General features: G+C 40.6%; 1 protein-coding gene across 1 annotated transcript in view; it reads left to right on the top strand.

The window, feature by feature from the left end:
* The first annotated feature begins 11,684 nt into the window (after nucleotides 1-11,684).
* The window catches only part of grik4 (glutamate receptor, ionotropic, kainate 4), a 252,415-nt gene continuing 249,023 nt past the window's right edge, over nucleotides 11,685-15,076 (top strand). The window contains 2 exon segments of the mRNA XM_063907054.1: nucleotides 11,685-11,817; nucleotides 12,817-12,958. The gene's annotated coding sequence lies outside the window, so the exon portion shown is untranslated.

The following is a 15,076-nucleotide window of genomic DNA, read 5'->3' as shown; positions in this document are numbered from 1 at the left end:
AAACTGGCAAATGCATGTCATTCTCAAACAAGGACATGTTATGTTTCTATGGACCACTATTTCCTCAATTATAACCTGTTTCCGAAACTGGTACCCCTGACCTTATGGGATGGATTTTCATGCTGCCCTTCTCCCCCCTCCATCGAGCAGAGGCCAATATCTGATGGATTGGACTGAAGATCAATGCGCTCTCCACAGTCTGATTAATCCACGGCCTCTCCGGAGTAATCACTGTCCCAACCACAACAATGAGCCCGGCGAGATGTGGAGAGAGCGGTTGTGTTAAGCCGGAGCTGAGAGATGAATGAACTGCCTCGTTCAAATGGGAGGAATATGCTAAAATGTGTGCTTCTGAAAGAGCACAGAGTCATGTATGCCAAACAATGAGAAGGATACCTATGCCTATTCAGTGGATGTTGCTGGGACACTTGATAATCAACCTAATAAATAGGCACCTGTGACGTGGCTCGGCATTAACCCTGTCTAATTACCACACCACACTTTGATGGAGTATCTGGGTAAAAAGCTTGTGGTGGGCCAGCTGCCACTGTGCTCCCCGGTTTAGTCTGCTGTGAAAGGGAACCAAAGAGAGGCGTTGAGCTGTTGAGCTGTGACCTGGGACCGGGCTTAACGTAGCTCACAGCCACAGCAGCAATCAATGGCTCTTTTTGGCAGCCGTGCTTTTGCTGATTTTGGTGACCAGCACTGGCGAGGTGCACAGCTGCTGTTCCTGTCCTGCTGGGTTGGTTGGACAGACGGTGGGGGGCCTGGAAGCATGAAAACAGAGGCTAAAAAGGACAGGGAAACACAGTTTAGAAATTAAAACAAAGTGAGGTGTTCAAAGTGCGGGTCGATAGACATATGGCTGGAGTCAGCTGCTTTGTGTTGTCCTCTGCGCATGTGAAGGCTCCTCGGTTACAGCATGTGACAGCGATGAATGGAGACTGCCTCACTGCTCCTGATGCTGGATTTGGTGAAGAAGAGAAATTGATTAGTTAGTAAATACCCTTAAAATATGGAAGCCTTGTTCTTCACACAATAAAGAGTAATTAAAAAAGAAAGACAAGACAGAAATTACATCTGTCTTTTAAAAAGTAAAAAAGCGTCTCGACATTTATTCACTTTCCTTCTGAGAGTGAGATGAGAAGATCTCTTGTGTTTATTTGGTAAATGTTCTATCAATCGTCTCATAAAAGTCTCAGCATATAAACATTCTTATCATTTGTTTTAGCTACAGGAGCTACAAAACAGCAACATACTGTGTACTATGAAGAGCTACATGTGGTTGTGGAGGACTTACAGTAGTTGCTCCGTGTCCAACCACTGAAAATGGAGGCATCAGACATCCCAAAACAGTTTTAAGCTGCTATTTCTGTATATCAGCTAACCATGGATTTAAAATGGTGAAGCTGAAAGATTATATAATTGTTCCATAAATATTGAAAGGAGGTTGTAGCATCCTCTCTTTTTAAATGTTTTCCTAATACAGCCAAAGTTTTGAGTCGGTAAAGTGTGAGTCATTCATGAGTGTTCCTCTCTTTCATGGGGCGAACATGGCCTCTGTGATTGTGTAATTATTCTTGGTGAGCATGTACATTATAAACAGGTTTTTGCTGTATTCTTTATAACCCACATCCATAATTACAACTAGCTGTCCTCTAATGCGTCACAGATGCCCCACCGCTAGCTGGGTTTATGTTTTAAGCATGAGCATGCATTTAACATGAGCTTTGAAGCTGAACAGGTTTGTTTAACATTGACAGTATTTGTAAGCAGTGAATTGGAAAGAAGGGAATAAACTTCAATATGTAGATGTAAGGGAGCAAAATACATTTTGTTCCAGGTTTAGCTCTTCAAAAGACCAGAATCTAATTTGTAAGGCATCCAGAGATTTCAACTGACCACAATCTAATCTTACTTTTTTTCTTAAACTCTCTTATTCTGATTACATTTCAGCTTTCAAAATAAATCAAATATTAGTGTGAACATCGCTACATAGGGCTTTCAAAACAAACCTAGTGTTACAAAAATTGAAGAACCATTTAGAAGTTATAGATGATGTATTTAATACATTTATTCGTTTCAATACCAGTGCCTGCTGTGTTTGAACTGTTGTTGCAGTGTGTCGGTTATCCAGAGGGGATGTAAGGGAGGGCTAGCGTCACATCGCGGCTCTAGCTGCATCTCAATCTTAGAAAAACACAACTTCTTGGTGGAGGCAATGGGGACGGGCAATGCGCACCTGTCTGAAATTCCTTAAAGGACGCTGAGAGACCAAGCAGGGGTCAGGTGATTTAATCTACCTGGCATGCTTCTGGTGAGTGCTGATCGATAATGCTCCAATGCTAATGTCAACATCAGGAAGGAAGGAATCCACCTGATGAAGGAAAGAAGCCAGAAGGAGGATAACAACAAAACCTGATTGGAATTGAAAATGACTCTTTTGTTTGGTTGTCTGTTGCTATTCTCACTACAGGCTGGAGGCCTAAAACTAGTCTTGAAACATCCAAGAGCGTCTTTTGCTGTCCGCTTTAACTCATCTGACAGCACCCTACTGGATTTTGAAAAGGGCACAGATTCAGTGGACGCAATTAATCCCTGGTAAGGCCTGAAGGTGAGCTGTCTCTCAAGACCTACTGGAGCAGAAGTTTGCCCTGGGGTTCTGCAGAGAATGACTCCAGTCAAGGGCCCTGCTAATCCCCCTAAACTGGTTCACAAGGGCACTATCTGGCGGTGGGGGGGAGTAAAGGAAGGGCACCTATTAAGTGGTGGCGCTTCTTCACTCCTGTATCACATCTTCACCTTGGACATAGGATAAAGGGGCTTCTGTCTCTCAAAAGAGCTTTTACAGCATATGGGCTTTTGTCAAGTGCTAAGGTATTTTGACCTACTGGAATAATAGCCTTCACTTCATTTTCCTCTTTCCCAGCAGGCGCGCCTGTTCTCGAGAGACAGCTTATTTAGTTAATAGCTGATCTGAAATGGTCGTTCTCTTCCCCCCTGTTTATAGAGGTCATGCACTGACAGTCCCAGTGTGCCAGGGGCTATGATGTGGTCTGCTGATTACAAAAATACACTCTGCCAATATGTAGTCAATTCTAAAAGGAAGAGAGCTATTTAACCCCTAATAAAGTCAGGACGGGTGATTGACACATGGACCAGATTACTCCTGAGCGGAGGGAAATGGAGATAAGACAGGATGTTGTGTGTGTGTCTGTTAGCCTGCAGTTGAATCTTTACAAATTCAATCTGACTTTCCTTATTTCAGGTCAAAGATGCACGGTTTTGAGTCATACTCTGACAGATAAATTATTCCCGGAAAGGGCGGATAAGGAAATGGATGCTTCATCTTGGTGATAGAAGGTGGACAGAATAAGCATGCTTCATTTACTTTGCTATTTTCCAAGAGATCTGCATTTGATCTTGCCTTATCACACAAGCAGTTCTGAGGGTTTCGTGTTTATGTACCAATTCAGGTCTGACCCCTTAATTGCCAGCCAAATGCCTAGCAAGCGGTGATTTTGAGTCCTTCCTCAAACTATTACTGTCACTTAAATATCTCCAACCTGTCCTTATTGCTCATTTTTCCTGCTTGGAATGAGTAAGAGAAAACACTTAAGTGCCCATTCTCCTAAGCTGAGTGCAATACAGCTATTCTGTGTCTCTGTGTAATGGTTTGCTACGAATGACGAAATCATCCAAACAAAGCACGTAACCCTGGGTTTCCCCATCAGGCACTCAACGGCGGCTTTTCTACAAAGGGGCATATCCACTGTAGCACATGCAATCCACATCCAGATGGCATATAATTGTATGATTGCTTTCAAAACTGTCACATAAAATTATGGATTGGATAGGCTTAGTTGTGACACTAACATGGAAAAGGAGTTGTAGCTGCTCCAGATTGATGTCACTCTACCCTTCTTCACTGCTTATTACCCACTCTCTCTTTTTCTCTCATCCATCATGTTATGTCTTCCCATCTCTCTCTGGTCACTGGAAAAGAGCCAGAGCCATTAGCCTGCTGTCGGTCTGCGGGAGGACGGGGATCTATCCTGTTAGCGGATGCAGAATGAACAGCACCACTTGGTCACACAATGCACAATACTAGAGGACCTTTGGGGGTGTAAGGTGACGTGGTAGGAGTATGTTTGTGTGCACGCTGACATCGAGCCAAAACACCTGCACCAGTGCAGCAGTGGACCGATTCAGAGCAATGAATATTTAGCAGCCAACCTTGCAGAGTCTGAAACTGCATCGGCTCACAGGGGAAACAGAGGTGTTGAACCACAAGTTGTGAATCAATCTCTAACACAAGCTGCTGCCAAGGTGAAGGGTTCGCATTCCATGCATCAGTGAAAATGAAGGTCTTTACACATATGTACATGTGATTATGTGTGTGTCCATATGTGTATGCCAGCAGATACATGTTGTGGTTTTTATCCCCCTGTCAAGGCACTGTGTGAGGGAAAGCTGATCTGCCATCTGTGCTTCACACTGCTGCTTGGCATCATTTTTGTTTGATCATGCACCAATATTATAATCTAATAAATATGACAAATATGCTTCACTTAGGTGCCGCTTCACATACTGAACTCCTCAACTCTCTTCCCGCTACAATGTAATCCCCTAGAAGTGGATGCTCAATAAAGGTTGGAAACTTCTGTGTGTATATTGCACTTCAGAATTGACATGCATTTGCACCAAAAGGTTCAAAACTTCATACAACAACAAAACAAAGAACTTCATTGCATTTTAGCAAACTTTATGGCAACATGAGTGTGGTGACTATTGCCACTCAATATCACCATGAATTGATACTGTGATTTTTTTTGTTTGCTCAATTACGACCACGACGTTCTTGCTATTAATGCCATTTATTAAACCAAAACAGCGTGTGTTTGCAACACCATCGAAAACTGTTTGCTCACACAGCCTCACCTGTGCCAGTGAGGTCACCTCAATACTCTGTGGCCCATTGCGCCATCCAGTGCTCACAAACAACAAACAATAACATACAAATGGGCACAACAATGAGACTTTAACGGTGCATCAAAGCCTCTGAAGATTTCAAAATTGACGTATTTCTCTGTAACTTTAAATATTCACTTCTATATAAGCAAAAGTTAACAAAATCATTATTTTTTTTTGCCAGTCCAAAACACATCACCAGGATTGAGTATGTGTGGGTTGATCAACATTTGATTTGTCAGTGGCCTGGCATCATTAGCAAACTACATCACATTTTTATTCAACGTTTCTAAATCACAGCCACTTCAGACACGTGAGTGGAGAAATAAAGAACATCTTTCATGTGAAGTAATTGAAACTGTAATCTTGTGTAAATGCAACCCCATCACTCATCGTTAGAAGCTAATTGGAAGAGAAAAAAAGGGTTTTCAGTGCCTTTGACTCTCACAATCCGACTGTCAGTATATTTGGAGATATTCACTCTTCGTACTCCTTTATTTTGGTTTGCAGAGTTCACACCAGTACTCTGAGGAACCTCTCAGGTTGACAAATGAATATGGAAACCCATGCCAAAACAGCTGTCAATAGAAAAATGCTTTGAATGCTAATAAGGGAAATTGCTGACTATCCATGTTTTGATTTGTCAGAGCATTTTATTCCCTGTTAGTGCACCTTGCCAGCTTACTTCAATCAATAAGCCAGTAGGGATGCACCCACTCTCTGACTTCAGCATAAATGTGTCATCCATTGTGAGTTGCATTACGCTCCCTCGATCGAATCATAGTGAGGTGACTGTACCCTTGTCCTGCCATTTCAGCATCACATCCCATTCCCACGCACACATTGCTGCAACTCCTGGGGATTTAAGGCTTCTGTCAATAATGCCTATTGCAGTGCCAGTGTGCTGCTTATTTACCAAATGGCTCTCGCTCAAATATGGTTAGATTCAAGTCAGACGTTGCCATGCAAACATAAATCAAGGCATGCAGAGATCTCCTTCACCAATGACAGATGGCTGAGAGACATTGGCAGATTTTGGGATGGCATGGCTTGAATGCAACATGTTTATTTTGGGGGATTTTTACATCTAGTTCTATACACCTGCATTCCAATAGTTAAGCATACACAGGCATATTGTGCCCCAGCAAATGCTCTGCAGCTGTCAATGTGATACAAGTCAGATTTCCAGCTACTCTTAAGGGTCTTTTTTTAATGCCCCATTAGCGACCTTTTTAACATTAGGAGATGCACACTTCTAACACTCAGCCTGAAATGGGACATTAGATATGTCCATATAGAATAGAAGTTTTTGGCTGCAACTCTGAACATCAAATCAGTCCTGTTAGGTAGCCATTTAGGCACCCGTCCTACAACTGTTTTACACTGAGCTTTTGTATAATAGACATTGCCTTTGTCTTTTCACTGTTTGAGCAATTCCATAATGTATGAATTGTTTCTTTTCATATCTGCTGATGGGGAGTGTGGGAAAACAGAAAGCAACAGCTCCATCTATTCAGTACTTTTTAACTTTTGGCTTGCTTATTAAATTGGAAGTGTGTGTTGTTTATTGAATCAACAATTAAACTGTTATTCAAACATCTTCTGACTTCAGGGTTCAAATGAATTAAAGTTTAAATCTAATTCTGTATGAGCTTCAATTTCCTATAGGCACTGGTTTTGAAACCGACTCAGTGTAACACGGCTGCTCTGAATTTGATCAACAAAGCTTTTTTTCAAACATAGATTTCAGCAATCAATAGACACCACGAACGACACCAAACAACACAAAGACAATATAAAAGTAATAGGCAATATAAAAAGATATAAAAGCTTTCCTGTTAGCCATTTTCTTTAGTGTAGCCCGAGGAAATTAATCCCCTAAGATGATAGGCTACCTCCCATGAGGTTCAAAGGTCTCAAGGGTAGCAGAACCACACCAGCCATACATGAAAAGAAATCAATAAAATAATAAAATCAGTTCAGTCAGCATAACGATTATCTGAGCAAGAGTTTCCCGCGAGGAGGAAGCCTATTTGTCATAAACCATCCAGTGGTCAGTAACATATTAATGTCAAATATCCCAAAATGTCAATAAACTGTTAATATTATAAGAGGAGAAGGAGGTTTAACTGCTTGACAATAAAGATTTATATTTTCTCTATTTCGTTTGAATGAAATATATTTTGATTTGTCAGGGATTTCAAAATCATGACTTTTGTGTGCACATTAACCTTTTATCCTGTCAAGCACAGAGTTAAGTGCACATCAATTTATTCTCACACAGTACCTTGGGCATCATTTCTTAACAACTAAAAAGAGAACACTGACTTTTTATTTCACTGTCTGTTCACAGATTATGGGAGTAATCGTACACATGTGAACATGTTGAATGAATATAATTTTGTGGCGCCTGTTTGAGGGAGCTGAGCGAAGTCTCATAAATTGCCTCCAGTGACAAAACACGTGTCATCATCTGTTGGGGATCAAGACTACAAGTTAGAGGCACAAGTATTTATGGAGGTAGTGAGTTAAGCAGACCTGCTCTTCATCTCAGTTGAAACTAGCGGATCAGTTAGCCACTACTAGCATTACACAACCAAATCGCTGACTAAACTGTCTCTGGCCAAGCTGCCTTGTGGATAAATTGGGCACCAGTGCTCGACAAGTCAGCAAAAATGCATCTCATAAAAAAACAATCCCTGTTTCTGCTGCATCTTGACATATTTTGATGTACTTAATGACTCTTTCTCTGTCTTATTGAACGACTGCATGTCTTTGTCAGATGTTTGCATTTTGTGTCAGCAAGGACACTCTCCTGATGTGCAAGATAACAACAGTGATTTGGCCGTACTGTTGGAGAATAGCAAAATGCCAATACATATTCGGAATACTGTAGCTTTATGTTTGTTTCAGGTTGCTTATGAAAAATGTATACCCCTCATTGGCTGCATTACTACACCAATATCCAAATGGACTACGTTACTATTCTTGTCACATATAATAGAGTGTGGATTGTGGGTACCACATCATTGAGTTCCTCTTGAACAATACTGATTACATTTTTTATCATTACACAACATATGGTATGCAAATTGCATTAGTGACAGCATATAGAAAATGTGCTTTTATACTTGTGCATATAACAGTGTAATTCATTCATTCGGTGTTATTCCTGCGGCTATATCTAAACATGGCCCTGAATCTTGCTGCTGCAGGTGATTTCTAAGGAACAAAACATCCCCAGTCTGCTGTCATGGGAGAAGCATCCAGCTTTTACGTGACACAATTCTAAGATTCTCTGAGCAATATTGTTACATGTGGGTGCTTTTCAGTATCTCTCTGGAGTGTCTCAATTGTAAAGACGGCATGATTGGCGGATGTACAGAAAGCGGGGTGGTATTCTGGAGTGGTGATGTCAACACATTTTTCTCACATGGACAGTTGCAACAACCTTCACCTTTGACCACAGAGTTTGGTGTTTAACCACTCATTGGTGTCCACTACTACTTGTTGTGTATCTGTGTGTCCTTTGTTGCTGCAGCTCACCTTTCCTCCTAATGCACAATGAACACGTGGCAACTCTGTTCAATGCAGGAAATGTGTGAAGAAGAAAAAGCTTAACTCACAACCAGATAAAGGGCAAGTTGGAACAGCAGTTTGACCTTATTGTTGACCCATTGAATCCAGGTAGATCTTGACAGATGTAAAAGTGCAACTCAAAGCTGTAGGCTGTTTGTTGATTGGCGATTAGGTCAGTGGGGAGTGCTCTATAGAGGTTATGTTGTACTTTTCACCTGTCGAGGATGGAGATCACCTTGTTGCTGTTCTGTCTGTGCATGCCCTCCAAATGTTGATGCTGTATCCCAAGTAGACTGGTTAGAAGAAATATAAACAAGTGTTTCCATTTCACTTGCCCTAGGGTGCAGTAAACAGGTATGAATACATTTACTTACAGCGAGTGGCATCAAAGTGGTGGGCTGCCTATATTAAGAGATAATTTGTCTCTGTGCATTTATGCTTCCATAGAAGAAAGTCTTCTCATGGTATTATGTTTAACCACTGCTGAACCCTGTGTAGCTACAGTCATATTTAACAATCTCGTTTACATCTTTCTTTTTATGAGCTTTGACATGATTAAAATAACGCAGTTCTTACAACCTTCATAGTTTTAGACGCTCATATAAATGCATCAGGAGTCCGGAGCTTTTTCTTTCTCACATTTGGTCAGCCGGGGTGTGAGGAAGGCACCAACAGAAAAATCCCCTCTGACTGTGAGTGTGTGCGCAAAAGCAAAAGGGACGAGACTTCGCCTGCACCTCAATCTGCTCTGCATCTTTCCACCGGACCGCAGTGGGTTTACCCCACCGTAAAGGACTACATCTACACCACAAGATAAAATCAAAGGAGGTGTTATTTGACTGAGCGTGTTTCACCGGTCCGTTTGTTTGACGGAGCACTCAGCACAGGGCGACATTACTGCCTGGCTTTCTCTTTGCACTCTTCCCTTGCTGGTAGTGGGATGCAGGATACGCAGCATCACCGGCATCGTTGGAATAACCCTAATATATAGAGACCTTCCTGTTCAGTGGGCCTATCAGATATCAAGGCAACGTAAGTAGTCAAGACCAAAACTGTGAAAAGGACTGCTTTTTTCGGGGGATAAAGTGAAAAGGGTTATTTTCCAACTATTTGGGATGTGGATGTTTTTCTATTCAAGGGGCGCGCTGATGCCCCACATTACGGAACAAGATTTGCTAATCTAAAAATCAAATTAAACTGGACTGCTGTTGGTGTGATCTGTTACGCGTTTTATCTTCACATCTTTCTGCCCAGTAAGCCTCGGTGTGTGGAGGGAGGCGCGGAACAACATCCAGAGAACTAAAAAGAGGGGGGAATTGAGTTACATTGCTATTACGCTTTTCTTGCAAAACGACGTATTCTTGCGGGCAGCGGACACTCACGGAAGAGCTGATCCAAAACTAACAGATAATTTATTTCCTAACTGGACAACAGACAGCACAAAGATTACCAGGTAAGGCACGTTTTATAAAGTCAAATTAAGAAAATAATTTAAGAGCATAATTTGGAGTAGGCCTGTTGAATGCTTCAAGGATTTAATGACAATTTCAAAAGACGCTGCGCAAAGGACTGACTAAACCTCCTGTTTAGGCTAACGCTTCAATGTGCAGCAGAAGTTGAGACATTGATTATCCAGCATAATGAGTGGTGTTTTAACCAGTCAGATACTGACTCCAAACACTCGCTCAGATGGATTTCTTTTTTTCTTTTACAATTTTATGTATCTTTTGCGTTGGAAAACTCCTGCTGCAGCCTAATTGTTGCATGTTGGATGAATGGAAAAAGGGTCCTCGTGCAGATATTGAGAGCACGGCTCGGAGTCTCGGTAGGGGCTCGCAAATCCTTCATTTTCAGGAGGCATGGGCCAAGAAGGACGTCTATATCGTGATGGATTATAGGTTCACATTCAGTGATAAAGTGCTCAATTTAAGTGGAGTGATACAGATCAAGCGTAAATTCATTAGGGGAATGATAGATTGCCTTTGTGGTTAAGTGTTTATTTAACACTCAGTACACACTAGAATTTTTGACTTTTACTCATGTTATTAAAATGAACCAAAGAGGGGATAAGTGAACGTGATGGTTTAATGAGATATAGTGAGAGAGGGTGGTTGGGGAAACATAGGAGCTCACTTTTAGCACCACCTTGTGGTTCAATTTAGTTTCTATTACTGGCTCCTCTCGTGGCATCCACAGGTTTTTGCTGTGGATGCCAAAATAAACAAAAATCCTATTAGTTTATCATCTCAAAAGATTAATGTGCTGTGAAGTGAGGCAGTTGTAAATTAAAATGTGGGAACATTTCAACCCCTGGGCAGCAAATGGTGATAATCACAAACACAATAGCAGAGGTTTTTCTTCTTATCTATTTTAGTTTTTAATCAAATGCTTTTGTAAATTAAAGAGTGAATGTAAATACAACTTAACGGTTTGATTATCCATGTAACACATACGAATCAAATATGATTTATTCTACTCCAAACATAAAAGTGTTTTATTTTGCCTTTTAGTTTGCTTATTCACATTAATGTTTCAGCAACATATTTGCTGAGATTTGTATTGGCAGCTGCATGGCATCCCCCTGTTTGTGTGATATTGATGCCAGAGGATGATGCTTGCATTTCTCCAAGCTCAAATACTTTGTGTTGATCCCAAAACGAATAAATGCTGCGTCCATAAACAAAAACTGCGTTGTTGGCTGTCTTGTTATAAGTCAGATAGTTACTCTAGTCTACAGAATCAATTTCATGTTAATAAGTGTATCTGCAGCTTGGCAATTCACGTTCACACAGTATGTGATGCCAAATGCTACAATTTATGCCCCAGAGGAACACTTTAAGTTTGACAGCTCATTATTAGGGAATGGATGATACTGGATTGGCTATGCAGTTATGGATTGGGTTCATATTAACATGTATTGTCCTGCAAATCTAGTTCTAGCAGAACAGAGACTGAAGTTTAAAAGACTGGAACTACATCATGTGAAGATTAGTCATTATGACCAATAATGAATAATTATTGGTCATGATGAATAATTCATTGTTATTGGATGGATATTTACACACATTATTTACACGTGTCATTATCCAGATTTAAGGGTTAGGCCTTCTGTTGTGTTACTGATCCCGTGCCATGTCCGGTTATTCCAAGGTTCATTGAACACACCATGAGAGTGTTCTCGTTCTCACTGATGCAAGTTAAGATGAAAAACAAGGTTTAGGCCAAATACAACATAAAACACTCGAGAGATGTTAATGGATAATGAAGGTACGTGATCTTTATTTGAGTTTCCTGCTTGTGATGAATAATATTAAACTGATTGTCGCTTTATTTTGGGATAGGCATGTCACAGGTGTGTTGCGTCAAATTAGAGGACACACTTACAGAAAAACGCACAGAGCTGTTACACTGACGTTCACGTAACTAGGAGCATTTTTGTCTGGAACATGTGGAAAAATATATTACAACTGTCATGGTGGCTAAATATAAGTTAGCTACCACGTTATCTGTTGGACGTGCTAGCTCAGCTGTATTCTACTCGGTAACTGGGGCATCTAAATCAGCTAACACAAAAAGAAACCATCCAACGGCTGTTAGTCATTTACACCCACTTGCAGCAAGTAATATGGCTAGTGCTAAGGGCTAGCAAGTTTTATTTTCGACCATCATCTTTCACTGTTAAATACAGGTGTTGACATGAGACACAACAACTTGCACATTTTGAAACTACACTTACTTGTTTAACACAAATGTTGAATACACATACTTGTGATCATTTATAATTTACGAAAGGATAAACCAATTATGATTCATTAAAATGTCACCTGGCTCCCTGTTCTGAAATATTCTAATTATATTCCTAATCAACCTGATGTTTAATGCAGTTAACTATTTCTCAATTTTGCAATTACAGACGAAATCTTCAATAACAAATATGTTTAATTTACAACTCCATTTTGCTGGGATCATTCATTTGAACAACACATTTGTAAGATGATCACATTATATCAAATAGCCTAATATTGAGTTTTTCCCATAGACTGTTTTCTTTTGACTAAATGGACAGACCCAAAGGCACAATGTATTCATATTGCTTCTATTTCATGCCCCTTTAAGGCATTCTGGATTATAAATTGTATAAATTAAAGTGACTTGATTTGGCTTGAAATGTAGGCTGGTGCCTTCAGATATCTTTAAATGTATTTTGTTGGTTGAACTTGTATCACATCACCCACCGATAACTGATGTTAAATTTGCTTCTAATAGAGTGGTGTAGAAGAGTGGAAGGAGCAGTGCAGCTCAGCGCAGCTTGACACAACCCACTTCAGCATCAGGAGATCACAGACAGGGCTCGTCCGTGTTCGAGACCAGCAGCAGCCCTGTACTCAAGCCCAAAGTTAACCTACAGGTAAAGCCTCTGTCACAGATGTTCAGGATAATCCTCTTCTAGATTTTCACACAAAATATCAGTTTTCTATTTTTAGTGGAACTAGTAAGGCTTTGCTTTTTTTGTACTGCATTTGGCTGAGGTGCAACATTTGGTAGATTACCCAAAACCATTCGGAGCAAATAAAAAAAAAAAATGGCTCTGTTTCATGGCTCCATTTCAGAGATGGGTGAAGTGGTGCTACTCGCTCCACTCATTGGCTGCTGTTTATTTGTTTGTGCGCTCCAGAGATCCCTGGTTTGCAATGCTGTGCATTACGAAACAGTTCCACTGTTAAGAGAGCACAATGGAGTATTGTTGACAGCTGGCGTACCCGGAGAGTGGTTGGCAATTAGGTTCAACCAAGGGGCAGTGCTTCAGTATTGCACGCCAAATCCTGTTTATTGTTGCATCGGAGACACAGACCTTAATGTTTTAACTCCTTTATTTGTCTGAATATTACTTATTTTTATTCACTTGGAAATAGCCCACACATTATCCAGCTTGGATGTATAGTCCCTGTTATATTTGTAGATTTAAAGATTGGTCATGGGCCAGACTTGGCCCACAGGCAGCTTATTGCTATTATTTAGACTGCAATAAACACATGCCTGGATCTGGCTTTATATCCTGATATTCTTGGAAACCCATTATAGCTTAATATAGCTGCTCATCATTTTATAATTCTAAATATTATTATTTAACAGTATTACTATCAAAGCAAATAATGATAATTAATGTAATGGTACTTAAAACGTGAGGGTGGACACTCTGCTGCAGAAACAGGAGCCGGCTTTTAATCATCATCCCACACCTCAACCACATTTCTGTGAAAATACTATGATTGGATTGATGAAAGTCCTTGAGGTGCAGAGGTGGGCAAACTTGCTTACTTTGGGGCTAACCCACCTCACTTTAATCAGCAGCTTGCAAACAAGACAGGACTGGAACTTGGCTTGGGTCTTGTGGAGTAGTACAATCTCTTTAGCAACAAATACACTTTAGCCTACACACATTGCTGTGTAACTTTCACAGTTTTAATGTTACTGCTGACTTCAAACTCACCGTCACACAAACACATATCTGTCTTGGTTTTTGCTTCCTTCTGGAAAGCATGTTGTAAATATATCGAATTTCTACAAAGTATTAGAGTCATTTCAATCAAGTGCTCTCAACTGCTTATGGTGTATCAGTTGAGGTTTCCCTGAGGTTAAGTAGTAGTGGTTAGGAACAGACATAGAACCTGATGTCTTAAAAAAGTTTGTCCGCAGCCATGGTCAGTTCCATCTTGTTATTTTCATGTAGTAAGAATACAGATTAATTTCTCATGTGATCACCCCTGGTTTCTGTACAGACAATATCGTTTGAGTGTGTGTTTGAATATTCACCCTTTCCTATAACAGCATTGGTTTAATTTTTACTTTGGCATGAATACTTCCCTTTTAATTTGCAGGTGTCTTACGGTTACTGTGACATTACCTTCTGAGGTCTTGGCTGATTGTGTTGAAGGTTAATTATCATCAGCTGCTCTCTGCCTCACACTGAGCAATCGAGAGGCAGGTACTTGTCCTTAACCTGGGCTCATACAGTACCACATGAGTTTGGGATGATTTATGCCTGACTGGAGTGCAACTCCTTGGTCTGTACCAATGTTCTGCTGATATTAACAGGCAATATGAGGTTTATTGTTGACTCATCAGGGCCTCCCGATTCATTTAAAATAGGTTTGATTTAGGAGTTAATATATGTATTTTTGAGATTAGAGAAAAGAACATCTTGGAAGTTGGTCTGCATTTGGGTAGTGCAACCCAATTTCAAATATGTTTAGGATTTGAAAACTCCTGTAGTCTGAGCAAGGGTTTAAGGAAGTCTCTTTTCCTGTGAGTGGAAGGGAGCATCGCTGTCGTGCTTTGCATCTGCCCTACTTCATTTAGCCAGCCATCACTGCAGCATGCTCACACTCATGACTGAATACCCACAAATGGGCTGGATTAAATATGGCACTTTTTTAAAGCTGAGGCTATTTTTTCTGCCTGCTGAGCAGGCGTCCTGTTTTCTTCCGTGCCTCCATAGGTCACGTTTAGCATATTCATTGTGCTA

The sequence above is a fragment of the Eleginops maclovinus genome, chromosome 18 (genome assembly GCF_036324505.1).
Source record: "Eleginops maclovinus isolate JMC-PN-2008 ecotype Puerto Natales chromosome 18, JC_Emac_rtc_rv5, whole genome shotgun sequence".
In the NCBI taxonomy this organism is placed as follows: Eukaryota; Metazoa; Chordata; class Actinopteri; order Perciformes; family Eleginopidae; genus Eleginops; species Eleginops maclovinus.
This window is presented reverse-complemented; position numbering and strand designations above follow the sequence as displayed.